We start from the raw sequence: 24,249 nt of genomic DNA, 5'->3' as shown, positions 1-24,249 counted from the left end.
CTTTGCACATGCCATATGTCCTGTGCTATTCCCACAGTCGTGTATGCCTTCCTGCATTACTACTGCGTGTTACGGGCAGTTTGTATCTGGTACGCATGGCTATTATGTTGGATAGCTTGGCCTATTCCCATGCTATGACATACCCATTCATCCAGGCATATACATGTTATTACATCCTTTGCGTTGGCCGTGGGTGTTTGGCCATCCGGCAACGCTATTCTCAACGTGTGATGTCCCACCTTCACCTTCTGTGCATGTGGCACCCTGTTGGGGCGTCCTGCTTGGTGGGCAGATGTTCCGCCATATGTGTTGTGTTTGACATGTCTGCATAGCTAATCATCAGTATGGTGGCTGAACATACTGCCTTGTCCAGATGTGTACAGTTATGGGCACCGTGGTGTGTGCACGCCTATGGGATTTCGACAGGTCCATACCACATGCGGGATGTACACATTCTGCCGACACATTCACATGCAGCCATTTGGATATCTGTACCTGAGGTGGGATGTTAACATGTGGGGTACATATTTGCCCGCGTGGCACTGCCTAGGACAATACTTCTTACTACATTTCAGGTATACCCATTGTGTGTAGGTGTGCAGCTGCAAGGCTGCTAGCTGGGTTGGGTGCACGGTCATATATGGGTGCGGGTTACATGCTATGACGGGGCTGTTGTGTATTACATTTGCATGCATGGGTTCTGCTTCTGGATATTACGCTTAGGCATACGCCGTTCTATGTGTATGCGACGGGCACGTTGCTGGGTGTAGTACATGTTGCTATGCACATGTTTGTCTGTGTTTAGGGTATCTGGTTTCCTTCTTGTTGTTATATCAACACGGCTACCCGGCTGTGTACTCTCACTACTGCTGGTGACCATGCCCATGTGGCTACTTCTGTGTAGGTGCGGCGCTGACATGCTGCGGTACACCTTCACTGGGTATGCCCACTGACAGTGCATTGCGTGACGGACACGGTATTACGCGTATCCTTTGTTCCTTGGACGGGTACAATTTGGACTTCGTGGGTTAATGTTTGGTTCTCCGTTTTGTGTGAACGGGTACTATGTTGCATACTCTGCATACGTTTCATTATCCACGGACCCTGGCTGGTGCGGTTACTATTGCAGGCGGCCTGTGACAGTCAGCACTTTAGGTTGCTCATCGCCTGCCGGCTTGGCCACGCCTACGGGCGCATCCTATTTGGGTTCGCTCACGTGCCCTCTGCACGTGTCTGTGGTTGCGGCGCGCACTCATTACTATGCATATGGCGCTGCTACGCCGATTATACACTGCGCTGCCGGCGCAAGCCTTACACCGGCCTTGCGCCGAGCTTCATGAATCCCGGGGACTGTTTATGAACCAATAATGACAAAATCCCCATTTCAGGAAATTTCAAACAAAAAAGGCCACTCAAACCTGTTGTCTTTATAATCCACCAATATCTGTACTCCACAATTATGGCCACTTTGACATCACATCTGATTGCGATAAAATACATGGTCACAGTAAATTATTCCAATTTTTTTACATAAATGTATACTAGTCCTGCAAAGACAGACTAATGACTTTTTTAAATTTATCATCTCAGCAGGGTCAGACATTTTTATTCACACACGCACACACACACCCACACACACACATGCACATCTCCCAAACCCAGCAAATAGTTACATTGTTGTCTGCATCCTTCTCAGCTGTGTGCCAAAACATTAACAACAATAATAATGACTAAAGTCACTTATTTCAAATATTTCACATAGACACACAGCAGCCAAAGTATTACAACTTATTTCTCACACACATGCACACTAGAAAGACTGTTTAACAGTGACTTGATGATAAGAACATAAGGTATTTTCACCCACAAAGACCTTGTCCCCCCACCAGCAGTTATAGCCAATTTGTCAACTGTGTAGAAGAAATAAATTATATGTACTTTACTGACAGTTGTAGATGAACAACATGAGTTTGTATAAAGATTACTATCATCAGACTCTTAAGATCCAGTCAAGTGTAGCACAATTTAAATAGGAGTATTTATGTGAGTATAAGAAATATTAACTACCTGATAATATATGCTAAGACAATATGAGTAGTTTCTGAAAGCATCTGCGTAATTCCACATTAAAGAGAACTATTACTAACGTGAAGGTTGCTACTGGCAAACAACTTTGAATTTCAGTGCTTTCTGTATAAATATAGTGCCTGCTACCATTGACAAATAAATTGCCTGTTACATTAAAAATTTGGTATGGTGGTGATATTGCCATAACATTTCCTGAACTACATCAGCTATGCAATAAGGAATGGCTGGCAAACAATGACACTAGGTTCATTGTTAGTAGGTATGCAATTCTGGAGACCATTAAAGAGCTTAGCCCTAATTCCCAATTGCTCCAAAGCATTGCCTGATTAAGTGACTTCCTCGTTGTCACACAATAGGAAAATGAAGGTTGAAAGATTCAAAGCCTGTATCCTTGTCATAGGAAACAGCTTATTAACAAGTCAGAGCTTCAGCCCTCTAATCTAACTGACAAAGTAACAGTTTTTAAATAAATATTAAAATCCTTTGCTATCTGGTCCTGTAGAGAAGACTGTATCACAGTAACATGCAGCAATGACTACATAATGGATGTTGAAGATCAGGCGGGTCTGATCATCACTCCATATAATGCAGACAATATGACAGGACAAATGTTAACCCCTTTGCAGGTGCTGAGGGCTATAAAGAAGGTACTGCAAAAATATATTATTAAATGCCAACATGTTTTGACTATATTACACAATCCAGGCCTATTAATGAATTACTTCATTCTTTAGTGCAATGAATAAAGCAAAACAATTGTAGATGATATAAATGTTGCAGCAGCTTTTCTTCAACAATCTACAAGTCATGCAGAAATCAGAAATACTGCTGCAGGCAACATATTTTTTTACAGGGGGATTTACATGCTTGCAGGATACCTAAATCTCATTTTTGACCTCCCTGTGTCTTTTCTGTCATCAAGAATAGCTATCACATGGTAGAGATCTACCAAACTGATTAGATAATAATAATACTGTATTCTTGCAGCATACATTTCCAGGGTTAAAAGAGCAAGATCATGAGCAAATGAGGCCATATGCAAGGCAATGATTCAGGCAACTGCCAGCCACATCAATATCCAACTACTTGGCTCTCCCACTTTACAATTAACACAGTTCAAACTTGTCAGTGCACATTCTAGTTTTCTTCTTTACTTTTTCAATTTTATAGATAAATGAATTTCATTTAAAACTTTTATTTCAAATTTTACATAAAAAAATAGCTGTTTTAAAACAAAATAAACCAATCTCAGATTGAAAACAGACTTAGCATATGAAATCAGTTAACTTCTCCACCCTTGAAACTCACTTTTAATGAAATTACTGTAGATATGGAAATCCATTAAACTACAACAGGCTTGCTGGGTTTCATACTGAGATAGTATATAGTGAAGTACTAATAAGTCTATGTGAAGAGTGCAGAAATCCAAAAGACAGATGTGTAACATTTGTTACCAGCCTGGAATAACCCACTCCCTTTTCAGGATCAGTCCAGGAATACTGTCTAGCAAAGTAACTTGGCAGAGTCAGACAGAAGACAAATATAGGCTGATGGAATCAAGCCTTGTACTAGATGAAGCAGCTGTTTAACATCTAGTCTTACTCATCTGCACTAAGTGATAGACAAAGTACTCCAGCCCAAACACAAGGCATTTCACACACTTCTATCATAGGTTCGTACCAAGCTAACTGCCCTTTTGGGTCATTTCAAGCCTAGCCAATTACACCATGTGAGAATCAAACCCTGCACCTTGTGTCTACAAGGTAAACACCTTAACCTTATGCCATCCTCCCACAACTCATGACTGCAAAAAACAAGATAAAAATGTATTCATAGTTAGAATAGTAACATGAAATTCATCTGCGTGCTGTCAACTTTATTCATACTTATAAATAACACTCTGAAAATTCAATAAAATAATGAAACAAAGGATATTACCTAAAGAACATGACTGCTATGATAATGCTCCAGTTTATTGCAATCAATTTTTTTCCTTTGTACCATAACTACTCTGGTTCATATATAGTTACTAGGCTTGTAGTCCAGAGGGCCATTAAGGAGTCTATTGTAAACTTCCCATTGCCCCAAATATTGCCCAGTTAAGTGACTTGCTGAAGAACAGGGCATAAATATGAGGCAAAATCAGAGATGTTCTACAAAACTGGACTACTCTAAGTTACCTAAAAATGTTAACAGAACAACAGGTTTTGCATCAAAAAGTAAAACTATGAAACCCTATAACTGTCACTGAAAGACTATAATCCTCAATGATTTACAAAAATATAAAAAAGCTAAAAGGGCCTGGCAGTTGATGTGGAGCACTAAGGTTCTTGCCCCCCATACTTAAGGGTCAGGGTTTAACTCTGATCAATTCACTTAACTAGCTAGATTTCCCTAACTGAAGCATCACACACACACACACACACACACACACACACACACACACACACACACACACACACACATACACACACAGTCTTCTGTGCACTCACTTTCTGTCCTGAAGGTTCCCATGTGGTATTCTCTCTCTGCACATTTAAATATCTCATGTGTCTTAAGAAATGCACTGTTTATGTCTTGCAAAGTTTCTCCTCCTACAGTAGTGAACTTTTAAATCTCCTGCACTATTGTCTCTTGGGAGACACTGTTTCTGCTGCAAATCTCAGCACTAATTTAAATCTCTCATAAGATGTACATGCTGGTACTGATTGAGAGACATACTGTTTTTGCTACAAATCTCAGCACTGACTTTATATATATATATATATATATATATATATATATATATATATATATATATGCTGATTCCAAGGGTTTCTGGTTAGTATGATCTAAGTTAAGAAGGTGCACTCATTTTTTTAAACCAGGCTGGGCCACCTACCCACCACCAGGCCCCAGGCAGCTTCCTAAGTTGCCTTGTACTGGATCAGGCTTTGCTCACAAATATTTAATGACAAAATATTGACAAAAAATATCTAAACTCAAAAATATCTAAACACAAAATGACAAAAAAAAAATCTAAATACAAATGACAAAATTTAACCACATGTAAAATCAGTGTTTTTGCAGGGCACTTTCCATACCCCCTGTTAAATATATATCCCAACACGGAGGTTGCAGAAGAGTCAGGAAAGGCATAAACCATCATAAATTATTCATTCCTTAGTATAATTTAAATTTTGTCATTTATTATGTATTTAGATATTGTCAATATTTTGTTTTTAGATATTTGTAAGTTTAGATCTCTTTAAGAAGACCCATATAGATAAATATATTATACATATACATACACACACACACACACACAATCATATGTAGATAGATACATATACTCATACACATGCACATATACACACATACTATATATATATATATATATATATATATATATATATATATATATATATATATATTACCATACTTTCCTTGGCCAGCAGGTCCAGTCTCTGCCTCTTCACAGAAGTACATAAAAAAGTAACTGAATTGCACAAAAGCACTAAATAGCTCAATATTTGCATTACACAGACGCAGGTTTTTCACATATTTCACATTCACATCTCATTATCTCTTCAGTTGTATATGACTTTCTCAGACTGTTTCAAACTGCTGCACCTCAGCTTGACTTATGTCTGTGAATCATGGCTTAGCTGAGCTTAGACACAGCCAGTGCATATTCCCACCATGGGAAAGTGCAACAGCTATGAATACCACCCTTAATGTAGTAATCTACAGAATTCACTGCTAAGATGCAGAATTGTGTCATCAAATGACAAAGTGAGAAGTACACTTTTGTCAGAATCTGATTTAGCACTGGAAAGGCTACTAATGTGTATAGAGCAGCAGAGTTAATCAGTATTCATATGAAAGAGCTTGAAGAAGGCATGAATGAATAACATTAGAAAACTGTAAATGAGTAGTGTAAAGACAAATATAATATAAGAAATGCTTCAGACACTATGACAGCAAATAACGCCTCAATAATGCCTGAATCTGATGACATATTTGAAAGTGAAAAGCATTCAAATCAGAACCATTTTATTCTAGGGTGGTTATCAGTGTAATAAAAAAGCTATATCACACTCATAATTAAAAGTGTAGGAAAGTACACAGTTCAACCATTTCACTCAGGTATGCAAGTCAAGAAATGACAAACATAAACCTGCTTTGCAAGTGAGTGATGCAAATCAAGCTAATGGCTATGCCAAACTCTAATATGATAAATTACCTAAATGACCCAACAAATGCATAAAATTATCTGTCTGTGAATGCATTTAGTTAATCTGTTGAGAATGAGTACACACAGTTCCTTCACTGAGCTCAGAAACTGATCATTTTAATCATTGGACTGATAAGCTATTTATAAATGTTTCATCTTTTCCTTATATTGCTTTTTTGAGATAAGCAATAGCAGGGTCTTACTACCATAGTATGTACTCTAAACTCTGGTATGATCTAATATTCTGTTGAATTATAGATAAGAGGTAGATACTGACTGTTGTTGCTGTTGCCTGCATTTTGTTACCTTCTCTAATCTATTCTCTCCTTCTCACTTTTTCTTTTATGCAGAATTAACACATCACTATGTATGTGAAAAGGTCAGCACATACTGTATTCCATGAAGTGCTTCACACCCATGCTAAAGGGTACTACTATACATGCAAGGTAGCTCGAAGGCACTTTGGGGGTGCAGCATTATTTTCCTCTCTGTCTAAAGGCTAACCACATCCTGTGAACATGTTACACTACCATTTTAATGTCTGCTCTATTATTTTACTAATCTTGGGTATTTGTGCTAGGAGATAGGCTCCTAATTGAGGCACTAGCAGTGTCCTAATCTGGCAGTTTGTTTGTGTTATGCAGCTCTTTGCATTTCTTGCTTAAAACAAGGCATTTCTACTAAAGAGAGTTTAGCTGTGCTAATTTTATATAACAGCACAGTGAGCAATCTAAATTTTGTAACAAACTTACTTAAGGCTATGCGTACATCTTCTCGAGAGTGCCTTACTCAAACCTTTTTTACTTTAACTTTCCTGCTCATGCCTGAAAGCGTTGTTGGTCACTATAAAAGCCAGACTTGTTCTGGAGTGCTTGTGTTAAGTACTATACTGTGTAAACAGCGAGGTATGGGGTTCTATTCTCACTGCAGTCAATTGGTGTATGTGTGTGCATTGACTTTGAGAGAGCATTTTACACCAGCATGTGGGACACTGCTATTATCATCTTCTTCTCACCAGATACTGATAATGTCATCAGTTATAAAGTGTTATCAGTCACCATTAAAACCAAATTTGTTCTGTGGCACTTGCATTAAGTACTGTGCTTTGTAAGTAAGTAGGTAGGGGTTCTCTTCTCCCTACTGTCAACTATGTGTGTAGTCAGCACTCATGCTTGACAATTTTAGAATGATATGTGAGTCCATAGCTATGTCAAATCCTACTCTGAACATCTCATTGTAGAATGCAAAGATGATATCATTCTGTATAACATGCACTCTGACAGTATTCAAGGCAAACCTGTGCTATGGCAGTAACATTGACTATTGTGTTTGCAAGCTACTTTACCTACATATATAGGGATTCTAATCTGACAGCAGGTGGATTGTGTGTCTATACATAAACCTATCACTTTTCAGACAATTTTACACAGGGGTGTGACTCCACAGCCATGTCCTACTCTCCTCCTAACATGTTTTCCTCAGCATACAATGATGCTATCAGATTCCATAATGTGCAATGTGACAGTGTTACAGTCAGACATATGTGGTGTTGTGACTGTGATATTGCATGGCATTCATATTCTACACCTACACAGTTGTATTGTTACAATCAGGCCCAGTGTACTGGTGTGTGTGTGTGTGTGTGTGTGTGTGTGTGTGTGTGTGTGTGTGTGTGTGTGTGTGTGTGTGTGTGTGTGTGTGTGTGTGTGTGTGTGGTTGGTGGCAAATTATGGCCACTGTATGATCTTTGGAATCATTCTTCATTGCACTTCCACTTGGAAAAACTTTCACATAGCCCCATGCATACATCATTATCCTTTTTCCAGTGGCCACATGACATCCTTCCTGCAGAGGAGTGGAGGATATCCTCATGTAAAACATGCATACACACATAACAAAGCAGAGTGCTTCCATGAGCCTCTGCAAGCCATCTCAAGACCACTGCATGTGTGATTGCTAATTATGTCATGGTGTGGGCGACAGTGGCATGATACAATGCAATCAAAAAAGCATATACTTATGCACAATGGGCTTACTATCTTCCATAACATAGATATAGGGATTTTTTTACAGGGTATAATAATGGCTGGGATTTCACGTGATGTTGGCCTTTAGCCTAATAATGTTCCATGACCCTACGAACATTTGACATGTCAATGTTGCTATGACTGACACATGCTATATTGAGGTGTGGAGGTACAGTATGGCTAGAAAAGGATTTTGCAATCTGTGATGTAAACTAATGTATTTATGGCCATTGATGCCATTGCAGTACATGCTCCTTCTATAACAGCTGTAGTAATATGCCTCCTGAGAACTGTTGACATGGTATGATACACTGTTATGTATATTGTTGGCGTATTAGGACATGTGTTTTTGTAGTGGAGCAGAACTGCCTTCTACACAGTTCACATTCCACCATCACAGTTACACTTGCTGTATGGCATGGGTGTGCATGTGTCTACATACCATCATTAAATGTTCTGTGACTAATATCAATATAAATTCAAATTGTTTATATGGTCACCTAAGTCTTGTCTCATACAAATGGTCATTATGTTGTGATATACACAACCAGTGTATCACATGTTTTGATGCAATTGCAACCATGTGGAATTCATTTCACCCAAGGATTATTGAGGTGGTCAGCAGCACCATTATGTGACTATTAGCATTTGTGTCAGGAAATGTTCTGCATGAGCCACAGACAACTGATCGCTAATGTGCCCTGATATGACATCAGGCCGCTCAAATACAGCTTGCCTGTGTATCACATACAGGCATATGTTGCGCAAGTGATGTTATGTGACATTGGTACAGTGTGCGGAAAGTATGAAAGACCAAGGCTGCATGGAGATTTTGTCACAAATCATTTATTCCAATACATATGAAATGTTAAGTGGAATAGACAACTAAGCACAGATCTATGTGTGGAAGTCAGAAAACATACCCACCCAGAGGAAACAGGCAATCTGCTAGCTGACAGTTTCTCTCACATAGGTTCATAAGTAGGTACTAGGCTATCAGCCCAAGGGCTTCAGTAAGCCTAGCCAACAAGGTTCCTTGGCTTACGCCACCCAAGAAAGTTAATTTCATGTGCCCCTGTCGAGCAGTGCCACAGAAGTGATCCCCAGGGTGTATTTCCTATTTCCCATCTACTCATCAAGATTTTTCTTGAAGAGTGCTAATGAGGAACTTTGCTTGACATAGATGGGTAGCTTGTTCCAGAGTATAGGAAGTCTCTGGGACAGGAATCTATCCCTCCAGCATGCCCTGTTTATTGTGGTGACAAGGTTTATGTCCCTAGAGTGTGTAGCTCAGAGGGATTGGGATTTCTTTAGGTGTAGCATGTCCAACAGCTCTGGGTTTAACATAGCTTTATATGTTAGGCAGAGATCTCCTCAGAGTAGGAGATATGCTACAGAGTAAAGCTGGAGTTTTTTGAGACAGTCAGTGTAGGGTATCTGTTTGAGGCCAATAATCCTCTTTGTGAGGTACTTCTGTGGCCTTTCCAGCTGCTGCTGCAGATGTCTTGTGAGGTACATTCCAAAAGGGGCATTGTACTCTACAATGGGTCTAATGAGTGCCAAGTAGAGGGGAACAATGACCTCTTTTTTTCTGGATGAGAACTCTTTTGTGATTAGATGTGCCACACAGAAGGATTTCCTGACTACTGTGGTGATGTGATTATCAAAGGAGAGACTACTGTCCACCTGGGTCCCAAGGTCTCTTATCACACATTCAGCATTAAGTAGACTGCTGTTTATGTGGTAGTTCATGGGTGCAGACTTTTTACTAAAGGGGATGACAATGCACTTTTTGGCATTGAGCTTGAGGCCATGCTTCTGACACCAGGCATCTATCTCAGTGAGTCCCTTCTGTAAGATGTCCACATCATTTGGGGACTTGACTATGGCTCCTAGTTTGCAGTCATCTGTGAACTTCATTAGCCAGAGGCCTTCTGTGTTAGCCTGTACTTCAGAGAAGTAGATACCAAACAGGAGAGGTCCTAGGACTAAACCCTGTGGTACTGCACTTGTCACTGGTTTGAAGTCAGATTTGGAGTCTTGCACCACTGCCCATCAGCCAAAGTACACATGCAAACATTATTCAGTTTTTATTCTCAGCAGGGCAGCACATCTATGTGCTCTATATGGCTAATACAACAGAAGCAATGGGCCCTGACAACATTACAGGTTGGCTATAGAGTGATTTAAAATCTGACCTACCAGACACAGTTGGATCCATAAATCAACATAGCCTCCAGATAGCCTATGTTCCCATAGAAGGGTGTACAGCAATATGCATCCTTTTGACTCTGAGGAGGCCATCACCTGATGCATGGAGTTCTAAACCCATCCTGACTCTCCTAGTCTGTGAGGTAGGCAAAGGAGTTATCATAAATCTTCTATAAAAGGACACGGGTAATATCCCAATTGTATACTAAACCCACGTTTGATTTGTTCAGGCAACTTCATGTCTGTTACATCTGTTCACTGTCTTCAAAAAGTTACCAAGGCCATGATAATGACACTATCATCCTGTGTAACTTGAACTAGCCAAGAAACTTGATACAAATCAACAGTCAGGTATTAGAAACTGTCACAAATGGCCATAAACAACTATGTCCCCAAGTGGGCAGACAAATGGAACACATATGTGACAGAGAAATATATTTTAGTGTGTGAAGTCACCTCTATTGAGATCCAGTGACCAGGTCCATACCTCAGGTCTCTGTGCTAGGCCTTTCCCTGTCCATTATTTAAGTCTTAGACATCAAAACTGACTTACACATCCTTTCTCCAACCAGCTTTGTGGAGGACTGCAAATTGTGGACAATCACAGGATACAAGTGTGGCATTGGTATAATTCTTACAGTATCTACACACACAAAGGATTGATGCCACAGACATGGGGACACAGTAGATGAAGGAAACTCATGGGGGATTTGCTCCATTATGAACGTAAATACACAAGATAATTACAATATGGACAACACACCCCTATGAGTAGACCAAATGGTCTGTACATCTGTCAACTAGCCAGGATTGCTTATTATTTCTAATACAGGTGTAACAGTGTCGCTCCGAACACCTCCTGCAGATGTTACATTTTGAGGAAGGTGTGCTTGATTCACCTCAGAGATTGCTGATGAATCATAATAGTTGTACAAGTGTGTTCTTGCAGAACCATCTATGATCTCTCACAATCACATATGTTATGTGGAAGACATGGGATTACTAGTGGTATTATTCTGATATTGTCCCTGTTTGTGTGCTCTTCTGTCTACTATTGTCTGTGTGCTTGTTACTATGTGTCCCACTTGGTTGAGACCTGTGCTGACATTACATTCATATTCAGGCAACTCACTTGCACAGCCTCACAGCATGCACATAATCTCTATTGTATATACCATCCCTGATATATGTCCTGTCCATTGTTCATGTCAGGATACTTATATCACAAAGTATCAGCTCTATTGATATGCCACCTTGTGTGACAGTCACATAATATACAATAACAGCTCACTCCATACTGTATCATGTCAATATGTGACTAGTGCTCATGCTGTCACTGTCTTCATTGACGTGTACTCATGTGCTCTACGTTACCATTTTTCACCTGTCTTCCTCCCTTGTGCTCATTCTTACAATTCATCTGTGTTTCTTTTCAATATACACACTTCACCTGACTATTTATTTACAATGCAATCTATGTACCCTTACTGATCCTTTACGTAACTTTTATTCCACATGCCTGACACAGGTTTCCACAATACTCTGCACTGTATATACTTTAATGTAATGTGTTGGAACTATATACATTGCTTTATTAATAACCCTGGTAATCATTGTGGCATTCTGAGCAATCCCACAGACCTGGTTTGCCCGTAGGTAAACAGGTTTACATGACTGCTGCTCTCCATGTTGCTATACATGGTTTCCTGGCTGGCAACACTGTTGCTGGCCATGAAACTGTGCTTGTTAATGTTTAAATGCAGTGCGCAGCATGCATATGATATTAGTATTGCTGCTCACTGTGCAAACATGTAAACTCCATGTAGGATTAACATGAAGCCTACATGGAGTTTACTGAATCCCCAGGACAATCAGTCAAAGGAAAAAAAAATAAACATCACTTTGATAAAGAACTAACACACACATACACACCATCACTCACAAAACCTAACTATATCCTATGGTACATACAGAAAATAGTACAAACTATTTAATATACTTAAGATTTTACTATTCCAACAATACTTAGCATCCATGTCTTTCATGGATAGGGGCAAAAATGAAATGCCCATACATTTCATTGTTTTGCCTGCCTCTATGTTATTTGTATGAAAAATATAAGACCACAAGAATGTAAGACTAGGCTTCTTAAAGTCCTTACAAAAAACAGCGTAGGAAGTTGCTATGAACCTTTAAGTACCTTTTCACAAGCAGCTGTTAAACTCAACATCTGTGGGGATATCCAACCAAAGTCTAGTCAAACCTACTGTAACTCAAATACCATGCCAAATTATTGTGGCAGTGAACTAAAACATACCAACTAAATGCTAGAAGCATTTGTAACAAAACAGATGAGCGAAATGCAGGAGTACAATTTTATATATCAGACATCTTTATAATAATAGAAACCTGGATAAACCAACAATACTAAATTAACAAATCCTTCCCTTCGTAAGTCTGTGAATGATAACGAAGTTAGGCACATACGATAACGGACATTAGACTTGATAGAGTCAAAAGAAAAGCAAGATATCGAGAGACACTTATGACTTTAAAAATAACAATGTTTTTACTTGGCCGAGATTTCAAGACAGTAGGGACAGAATGAATAATGCTGGTTCTGCCAGCAGATATGAGAAAACACCGATTTTATCGGCTAATGGACTTGACTCTGGAACTAGTATTGTGAATAATGTGAATGTTTTAGACAGTAATGTATGTACTACTAATAACAATGTTTGTGATGTAGTGCATCCATTAGACACTGTTACTGGCCCTATAGTGCCACCTGTTATGGATGAATCCATTTCTGTCAGTAAGGGCTTAATAGATCCCAATAGTAACAATATAGGGCGAGCTTTAAGTGATGAAATGGTGGTGAGAAGGAAGATACATATGATAGATGATACTACACCCCATCCCAATGGTCAGACCACTTATACCCCTTTCCCCATAGCACAACAACAACGTGCAGGGAGGGACAGGTCCATGAGCAGGCCCGACCCTAAAGAAAATGTGGGAAAGAACAGTGATTCATTGATAATTAATATTTCTAGTAGGTCATTAACCACATATGAAGAACAAGTCCTTAACAAAGGACTAAGCTTTATTCCGACTAGTAATGCAGATATGGTTGATTCCATTATTGATATCAACACATTTGTTAGGAATATACAATTAAAGTTAGACTTCGGAAAAGGAAATGCATTGAGTACCAATAGTGGTTTTCGTTTGAATAGTTCATATGTACCTCAATTGCATCCTTTGCTGGATGTGTTCTCTAAGTTAGTTGAGAATGAGATTTATTTATATTATGAAGAAGGTAATAGACCTAGATATACGTCTAATTTGAGTTTTAGACAAAGACAAGCTCTAAACACGTTGATAGCAGATTTCTATAGTGGTGATGGACAGATACTATGGAAGAACTTTTAAAGGAAGATACATTTTACCAACAATTTGATATGACTAGAATCACAGAAATGGTCTTTAGTGTGTATTTTATGCTAGATGACTTGATTACATCTAACATGATATCCAAAGACCTTTATGATTATTTGAAGGTCAACAACCCCAGAATACCTATGATACAAGGCCTTCCTAAGGTGCATAAGTCACACATTAAACCACCCATGAGACCTATAGTTGCAGGCCAGGGTTGGTTAACAGAACCAATGTCAGTATATATAGAACATTTTGTATGGCCCTTGGTAGATATGGTCCCTCACATCCTCAAGGACAGCAAGCAATTTTTACTAGAATTATACAGTTATTTAAAACAGATGACTGACTCCAGTGAATATTTATTGGTCACCCTCGACGTGGTGAATCTCTTTACCATGATTCCCAATGAATTAGGGGTCATGTATTTGCAACGTTTTTTGCATGCTTGTTCTACGTTCTCTGATGAGAAAATAGACATGCTATGCCTATTTATGGAGACTATCCTACAGAATAATGTCTTTATTTTTGGTGAATCCACATATATAGATAATAGCTTATAGTGATGGCCCAAAGGGAGGAGGAATTCCTTTTTCAGACTAGTGACTATAAAGACAATGTGGGTTGTTATAAGAGGTTTGTGGATGACCTCTTTTTTATTTGGCATGGGAACATAGAACATTTGCTGTCGTTTGTTGATAGGATTAATGACTCTAGTAGTTTCTTGAAGTTTACTTTATGCTATTCCTTAGAATCTATTAACTTTTTGGATGTGTGTATATATAAATTGAATAGTGGGTTGTTGAACACGTGCATACATAGGAAGCTTTGTTATAAGAATACTTTCCTCCACCGCCAGAGTATGCATCCCAGGTACGTTTTTGACAATGTGTTAAAAGGTCAACTAATGAGAGCCTCCAGACTGAACCCTAGTAATGATGGTTATCATGAAGAGTCAGCTAAACTAAGGGAAATGTTCTGTGAGAGAGGATACTCCAGTGAAGCATTTGATGAAACGGCACGGGAAGTTAACAATTTGAGACACACCACTGCTAAACCATATTTCTCTGAAGGCATTGAGTTAGGGAATGCCGTTAGGACTGATATTTCACAAGTACTGAGAGCCCCTTTGTTCTACACCAAGGATGCTATACATTTTAGAGATTTTTTGACCAAGCATTGGCAGGTACTCCAACTAGATCATGACCTAAGTGAACTAGTGGGTCCTGAGCCTAGTCGTATATAAGAATAAGTCAAACCTTAAGAACATGTTATGTCATAGGAACATATTTGATGCAAGGGCTAAACACAGTGTCTTTGATTACAATAAGAGACCCTGTGGTAGATGTAATCAATGTGTGGCTATCGACACTAGTACCACCTTCCTAAATCCTAACAACAATTTTATGTATAATTTCAACACAGGGACCAATTGTATGAGCAAGAATGTTATATATCTAGCCAAATGTCAGGCCTGTACTTCTTATTATAAAGGCAAAACGAACAGGACCCTTAAGGAAAGGATAATGGAGCATTCGTATCACATCAGAATTGGTTCTGATACTAATGCCTTGGCTAAACATGTTAAACATTCAGGAGCCCATCATACTTTTTTGTTTCTAGTGATACAAGAGGTGTTTGAGAGCAATAGAGGAGGTGATTTGGTAAATTATACTTTGGAATGTGAGATGAGGTGGATAATAAGGTGTAAGGCAGATCAACCACCTGGCCTTAATGAGAGGGTTAATATAAGACCCATTTTGTGGAAAAGGAGATGTTTTAGGCCCAAGGTATGATTTGAGAGAGATATATCACACCTTTATACACCTTATGGTGTGATTCATCTGGTGGTCGTTAGATTTGCCATCTTATTGTCCTTTGCCCACATTTGGACATTCTAGGTCATCCCCTGGGTTTAACCCTACATTTGTCTTTCTACCCCTTTTATTTTTGTATATTTGTAGTCATCCCCAGACTAGTCTTCTTTCATATACATTTACATTTGTTAATTTTATGTCCGTCAGTATATAGATGTTAGGTTTGTCTAGTTTCTGTTTATATTCATGCACACTTTATAGACTTTTGTCTTTGGTCTATACCTTCAGATTTTATATATTTTACATTATAAACATACATAGCTCCTTAGAACACTGTATTTATGTTCTTATGCTTACAGCTAGATGGCTTTTATATAATCCCCTTTTTTTATCTTTTATATTAATTACATTTTTTGCACAGGTACATATAGTATGGATATTATAGAAATAATTTTTTGTGTGTTGGTTGCAGGCTATGTATTTCATTCCATTTATTTTCTAAGGCAATATATTGCTTTTATGTGTTTTTAATTAAGTATTCATTGTAATGCTTGTTGAATTTAAATTTTTTACGTAGTGTTATCATCCAATAGGATTGATTGTGTCAGTATATATACTATTGCGCTTTATTGTATTTGTACGTCTGATGAAGCCTTAACGTTTGTGTAATAAAATTTTATCAGATCTGTCCTACAGTATCTATTTTTATTGAGTTACTTCTACGGTTGCTTTTGGAAGAATTTATCCTTGGATTCTAACTGCATACTGGACATTTTCCGCCATTTAACCCTGTACTCCTTGGTATACATCATTTTTCTTTTTTATTTATCAGGGTTTGAGCTCCGTTGGCTTGGTGTGCTCGTTTACGTGTTCCTTAACTCAATTAATCTCTTAATTCATTAGATTTGATAAAGTTACAGGTAAACAGAGGGCCGGATTTATTAACAGCCATACGAGGTGCAGCTATCATGTTGGTGATGAGCTGCACTGTACTATTTGGTGTGCGTTAAGCAGGCCTACATGATGTGTAGAGCCACCAAACAGAGGGAAACCACAGAATATGCTAATGAAAGCATAAAGAGTGGAAGTAAATGGGAATTAACTGGTCCAACATAGCAGATAGTGCTTCAGGATGCTATAAAGCACTCATATGCACTCAAGTGTAGCCTTTTGCCTTGTACACCAAAACTCTTAGGAAAAAAAAGAGGGTTAGAGGGTTGCTGCTGCTACTATAATGCTGTATGTGCAACAGGTTTTAACTCAGGGTGCTGCTGCGGCTGCCAAACCTCAAGCAAGAAGAAGGGTGTTTAGACTCTGTTTGACTTATCTAGGACTGTATGACACAGAAATTGTGGAGAGATGCAGGGTGGACTGGGGAACACTGAGGGAAGTATGCAACCTCTCCCACTCCTACTTCAGACCCCAGGGAAATCATGGTAACTCAAGGCTGACACTAAAGAAGGGATTGTGTGCAAGTAAGAAACACATGTATCTATCGGAGAATAAAGTGTTCAGGGACAGTAACAATTGATGTATAGCACTCAACAGTACTGTTTAAATAGTTTGCATGTGCGTGAGGTGGTATGAGCAAGTTAAGATTTTTTTCTATGTAAGTGTGCCTGCAAGACCACAATCAAATACTGTACTAGCACTACATCCTGGCATCTTGGAGGTGTAAGCTATGCAAGGTACAGTAGACTGGTCAGATCACCACTGCCAGGAGTTGCATTGCTACTTCCATGGCCCTGGCTAGAAGTCAGATTGCTACCTGAATGTGAGCGATGTCTGTTGGATGAGCTCCCATCATGACTAAATCCAGGACCATGACCCTGTGGCCTAACGTGTCTTGGTGTGGTACCACAATCAACTCATGGAGCAGTGGATGTAGTGTAACTATGGGAGCAGGATATTACATGGCCATGTCTGCTAACATCAGAAGATGTAGCTACTCTACAGGCACATGGATGCTCACCATTCTCCAACAGATGTTCCATCACAGATGCTGCCCTACCCAGTGTGTCAGTCATCTGTTGAAGGAGTTGCCGTCATGGTTCAGGAAATCACTCACATCAGAATGCATGACATTTAGTAGTCGCACAATCTCTTCCAAGGTGGTGGTAGATCATGCTTGTGCCTCCACTATGGCCCTACACATACATCTGGGAGCACCTAATGGCCCATCAGCATCAGGAAGGCAGTGGACAGTAGGCCTCTTCTGAGCACCCCCACCAACCCTCCCATCTGGCACCATTCTCATATGATGTCTGCCAGAAGAAGCAACTGGCTGTGCAAGTGGAGTAACCACACTGGCCTGATCAACTGTGTCATCCTCAACTTGTCCTATACCAGGGGTCTATGTGGGTAAGCGTTGGCATACTGACTGTGTCCAAAATATGGGCAGGGGGTGTAGGACCCACAACTTCAGTGTTAGACTGACCCTCTGCATCCCCAGACTTTGCCTCTTCATTACTACCATCATTGTCAGAGGCTACCGATACTCCAACATCAGATAATAGTAGTTTCACAGTGCAACTCTCAGGATCAATAATGATAACAAGCAATGCAGGCAACAAAAAGAAAAAGGGGGAATAAAATGCATCACATATTTTCCTAACAGAAAAAGTATGTTAAACTTTAGCAAATGCTAAATCAATATAAACTTTACTCTCATACAGACGTAAATCTACCTTATATATAGTAATAACAATAACCAACTGTGTGCTTACTATGTGCAGGTGGGCTTGCAGCCTGCAATCCAGAAGTGCATGTATGTGAGAAATGGAAAGGAAAGAAGTCTGCTAAGTATCACATTGAAAATCAAAGAAGAAAAAGAGAATAATCCCCTTCACAAGTGCAGATTAAAAATGTTCTCATACAAAAATGTAGTGAACAGTTGGATTCCCCCACCCCCAAAACACCCACCACTATTTCTCTATGATTGTAGTCTGACTCACATTTATTTGCTGTCTCTCTCTCTCTCTCTCGGTACATATGTATATCAGACACATATGACATATGCATATAAAGATATAACAGTGACGCTTCCATTTTGCTTACCTGGAAAGCCTCTTGTGACAGTCTGGGTCTGTCATCCACATTTGCACTAACATCAAGTATTGATTGTGAACCATGTACTGAGCTATCTGGATCTCTGACAGTGAACAGGAACTACTCTGTGTCAGTTAGTGGTTGTTCAGTAGCAGGACCCCACCCCCATAGCCACCTCTTCTTGGGCAATTGCAGCCACCCTACAGCAGGCACATGTGATCATGTCACTTGCCTAGTGTTATATGTGTAAGTTCTCTCATACCCTCTGACACCATTAATATCATTGATTACCTGCTACCATATCCTGCCTGGGGAGATTGGTCACCTCTACCTCTCCCTAATAGAAAAGCTCCATGGTGACATAAGGCCTGAATAATGACCTAATTTTTATGCATCACTATATGGTGGCTTGTGGGGTACAGATTTCTTCTTGGGTGCCATATCCTTGTATGAGATGAAACAGAAAACAGACAGACATAGTTACATAATTACATATAGAATACACAAACTGTATGGCTGTGAGCTTAATTATGTGTGACTGCATGCATCCAACATGCACACAGCAGTTTAAAAGTTAATGCTCCCTATGACTAAATACAAGTTAGGACAGGCCCCCCCCCCCAAAAAAAAAATAAAATTTTCAAAATCCAGTATCAACAATGATCCATAACACTTCTGTAATGCAGATAATACAGGTTAACTATGTAACATGTTGCAGAATTAACAATAACAATTAAAAATGTAGCAGTACAAATGTAAGACACAACTATTATAACTGCCATCTCTACTGCTATTGATGTCAGTCAGGTAGAAAATCCACAAACAGAGCACATTTTTCTTTTTATGCTAACACAGGTAAAAATGTCAGACCTTCCTACAAAGTTAGAATACACTCATTTGCCATAACTGTGTAAACATCAAATCAAATGCAAACTAAAAAATAATTCACATAGCATTCTGTAGAATATTTTATGTAATGCAGACATGCCTATTCCAAAAGAAAGGGATAAAAGAAAAAACAATTAAGATAAAAATAAAGTTTTTCAGAAGTCAGTGCAATTCACCTTATAATGTTAAACTAAAAACATTATGTAAGAAATAGCAACATACTGTGACAATACAGCAGTGGAGAAAAATTAATTTTCCAAAAGTTGTATTTTTTTTGAGCTCTCTGGATCATAATGGTCTGCCCAGTATGATACAATGGCATTAGCTACACAATTACATTTATTTAGTGCAGAATCAGCTCTGTTAGTACTGTGAGTATGTAAATTAGGTTTTAAATCATTAGCATTCCTGATTACCACAATCTGCACTAAGTGTAGAAAATGTAAACATAAGGGAAGGACCTACATGCTTACAGTAAAATGAAGAACTGGCCAGCACAACTACAGGTAAAAAACAGACTGTTTAATTCGGTAAGCTCTTTCACATCAAATAGATGCTTCATCAGACCATAAGGCTAAAGTAAAACAGTAAGCATTTAAATACCATTAAAAACCTAATCAAACAATTAAACACTAAAACAATTAGATAATCAATGATGCAGGGGGGGAGTGGGATTATAAAACAGGTTTCAATGGTACCATACCATTCAGCCCAGTGTTCTTATTTACTTGTAATAAAAAGATCCATCTCATCTCTGCTTGTTCATTTTTATTAAACAGATCTCCACCTCTCAAATCATCAAAAACAGTCTGTAAGACTAACAATTTAAATAAATGTGCAGAACCGCACAGTTCACTGTGCGTAACAACCACATCACCACAACAGTCAGGAAATCCTTCTATGTGGCACACCTCATCACTAAAGACTTTTCATCCAGAAAAAAGGAGTTCATTGTCCCACTGTACTCATCCCTCATTAGACCCATTATAGAATACAATGCCCCGTTTGGTATGCACCTCTCAAGACATCTGCAACAACTGGAAAGGCCGCAGAAATACCTCACTAAAAGAATCACAGGCCTAAAGCAGATGACCTATGCTGACAGTCTAAAAAAACTCCACCTCTACTCTGTCACATATCATCTACTCAGAGGCAATCTGTGCTTGACATACAAGGCCATGTCAAACCCAGAGCTGTTGGACATGCTACACTTAAAGAAATCCCCATCCCTCAGAGACACATGCTCCAGGGATCTAAACCTTGTCATCACAATGAACAAAACATGCTGGAGGGATAGGCTCCTAACCCAGAGACTCCCCAGACTCTGGAATAAACTTCCTATACATGTCAAGCACAGCATCTCTTTGGCCCTCTTCAAAAGGAACCTTGATGATTGGATGTGAGATAGGAAATTCACCCTGGGGATCATGTCAGTCACCCTGCTAGACAGGGGCCAGGGAAGTAAATACTGTGGGAAGAAATAGCCAGGGAATTGTTATGGCTAGGCTTGGATAGGACCTAGGGCCAATAGCCTAGTACCAACCTATTAACCTATTTGTCACATGTTTTCTCCATATGTCATACATATTCTATAGGATGTGCTTCTTAATAGCATGGTTGTTCTTCCTCATGTAAAAGCAGGGACACAAATTACATCTAGTTAAATGTACTATATTCTTAGTGGTGCAATCAGCATGTGTCATTAAATTGTAACAAATCCCAGTAATTGGATGAATAAAAGATGTAGACGCAACAATTTGCTCACAAGTCTTGCAACACCCACAGGGAAAAGTACTGATAACCTGCTCTAGTGTATTATAATTAGAGGCTGGTCTCTTATAGCAAAGCTGTCTCTTAACCAATTTCTTATTTTTGAAGGTAGATCTTGGTTCTAACCCTACTATTGATTTCAGTTTCTCATTGGCTATTAAAATAGGCCAATTATTTCTTATTGTATCATAAACTAAATGAATATATCTAGAGTATGTTACAGGAATCTTATCCCACATTCTGATGAAACATCTATGAAAACCACTAATCAGGTCATCCTGAGTGTACTCTTCACCCTTAAATGGCAGTCTTCTCTTGTGGTGCTTGTGACTAATGCAGTACTCTCTAGAATATGTAACAGGATAGGTAGGAAGTTTGATGCCCAACATGGAAGACTGTGTGTGTGTGTGTGTGTGTGTGTGTGTGTGTGTGTGTGTGTGTGTGTGTGTGTGTGTGTGTAACATTTGATGCCATATCTACTTCTGCTGGGAATAATACATATAACTGTTCACACAGCTCCTGTATCCCATTTTTTACTGAAACATCCTCTATGAAATGCCCTGATGAGGTCATCCTCTCAAAAGAGAACTCTCTACCCTTAAGAGTCAAACTTTGCCTGTGCTGCTTGCAAGTAATACAGTGATTTTTACATTGTGTAACTTGATAGGTAAGATGTTCAATGCTCAACATAGGAAACGTATGTGTTTATACACTGAAAAGCAACATTAAGATGTGCTGGCCAGCCTTAATGATATTTCTTTTGTGGGGACTTTCTCTCCATTTAATTAATGATTGCTACAAGATGCAATGCAGCCAGTGTGGAGAGGAAGGACACATGGCAAAAAAGTATGTAACTGAATGCAGGTTCTGCAACAAAAGGAACACTTTTGGATAGAGAATCAAGAGTAAATAGTAAATAATGAAAAATAAGAAGAAATAGAAGAAAACATGCACAAGGAAGGACAACAGGAGGCTGGGGAGAGGTAGAACTTGGTAAAGAAGAAACTGTACAAGAAGAAGCAAATATGTAGGGCAAAAAAGATTAAAGAGGCTGCACATAGCAAGACAGGTCAGGAGAAGGGATTGACACCATTTTTGTTGTAGACAGAGTAAAATCTGATTCTGATGATCAAGCATTATGTGCACATATACCCAGGAAAAATATTCACTAGGGAAAAGAGTACAATTAAGAAAAAGAAAATTTAAAAATGTTTCCCCTAAACTTAAAAGGAAGGAAAAACAACAATTTTAGAGTCCTTTCAGTAAATGTGAACAGTATTATTAATTCTGTAAGTAGGACAGGCATGGTGACAAATGTGATGTGGATATTGCTTTCTATTTCAGGATTTAAGATTCCTGACAAGTAAAGAAAGACTGCAAACAGAAAAATTGTAGGGTGGAAATATAATATGGAACTTAGGAAGTGAAAGTTGTTCTGGAGTAACTGTGTTAGTAAAAACAGTGAAAACACTAGATGTAATGTTGGTAAGCATAACATGCTTATAGAATTATAACATCATATGCATATATAACTAGCAAGGAAAGAGAGAACCCATTTAATCAAATATTAAACTATGTGATGGTTAACACAAAAATTATAATTGCATGGGACTTTGTGAGTTAAGGTAAGACATAAAAAGAACAGGAAAGATGTAAAAACACAAGAAGTGATAAAAAGTGGTAAACTGTCTGTGGAACAAAAGTCAATGGACTTATAGCATGGGGCACTTCAATCTGAAATTGATTGTTTTGTATTATCAGACGGCTTGGAGGTAGCAGAGGGTAATACTGGTGTGATGTGTTTTTCAGACCATTTAGCAATATAGATGGAGGTGATGGAAGAAAGGGAGGAAAAGAAATAAAAAGAATAAATGAGGGTTATGGGATGAAATTGTAGCGTGGGAAGTGTTGCAGTTATGGAAGGATCAGAAAACTATGAAGGACTTCTATAAAAACTGGTCTAAGTGGTGGTTGAACTTAAAAAGAAGTACAAAAAGTGTTACTTTTCTGTGGCAGGATAATGTATGAAAGGAAGAGAAAGTAAAATAAGTGGAACATTTACAGAAAGATACTTGAGAATTTAGAGAACAATATGAGAGGATATTATGATACAGAACAAGAAATGTCTAAAAGGCAATGAGAAATATTAAGACAGTATATTTAGGCAGAGATATAATTTACAAGGGAGTAGGGAGGACCTATCTGCATATTTAGGTAAAATAGTAAAGGATGATATCATTATGATGAGAGAAATGAAAAATGTAAAAGGAGAGGTAAAAAGAAAACAACAGCAAATAATGAGTATTGTAGTACAACATTTGGAAAATATGTACAAGAATATTAGGGTGGAAATAAGTCAAAATGGAAAGTAAAGAAATTTCCAAAATGAGTTCAGAAAGAATTTGCAAAATAATTTACTAATAGTGAATTGAATGAAGTACTTAGAGAAGTAAACATTGATTCAGTATCAAGCCCACATTGTATAGGATATGCAGTGCACAAGAAATTAATGAATTCTCAAAGAGAGTATTTTGTAATGTTCTGAATGAATGGCTGAAGGAAATGTTTGTTTATGAAGAGTTATACAGCAGTGATATTACAATTTTTATGGAGAATGAAATAAAAAAATAAAGACCAATCACAGATTATAAAAATGTTATGGAAATAATATAGAGGAGAATGAAAGGAAAGATAAGGTATATTATGAAAGAAAGTATGTAAGGTATACAAGGGAATGGCTTTT

This window comes from Protopterus annectens, chromosome 8.part0, assembly GCF_019279795.1.
Source record: "Protopterus annectens isolate FY-2018-M chromosome 8.part0, PAN1.0, whole genome shotgun sequence".
NCBI classification, from domain to species: domain Eukaryota; kingdom Metazoa; phylum Chordata; order Ceratodontiformes; family Protopteridae; genus Protopterus; species Protopterus annectens.
The sequence above is the reverse complement of the archived record's forward strand: the minus strand, read 5'-3'. Positions refer to the sequence as shown.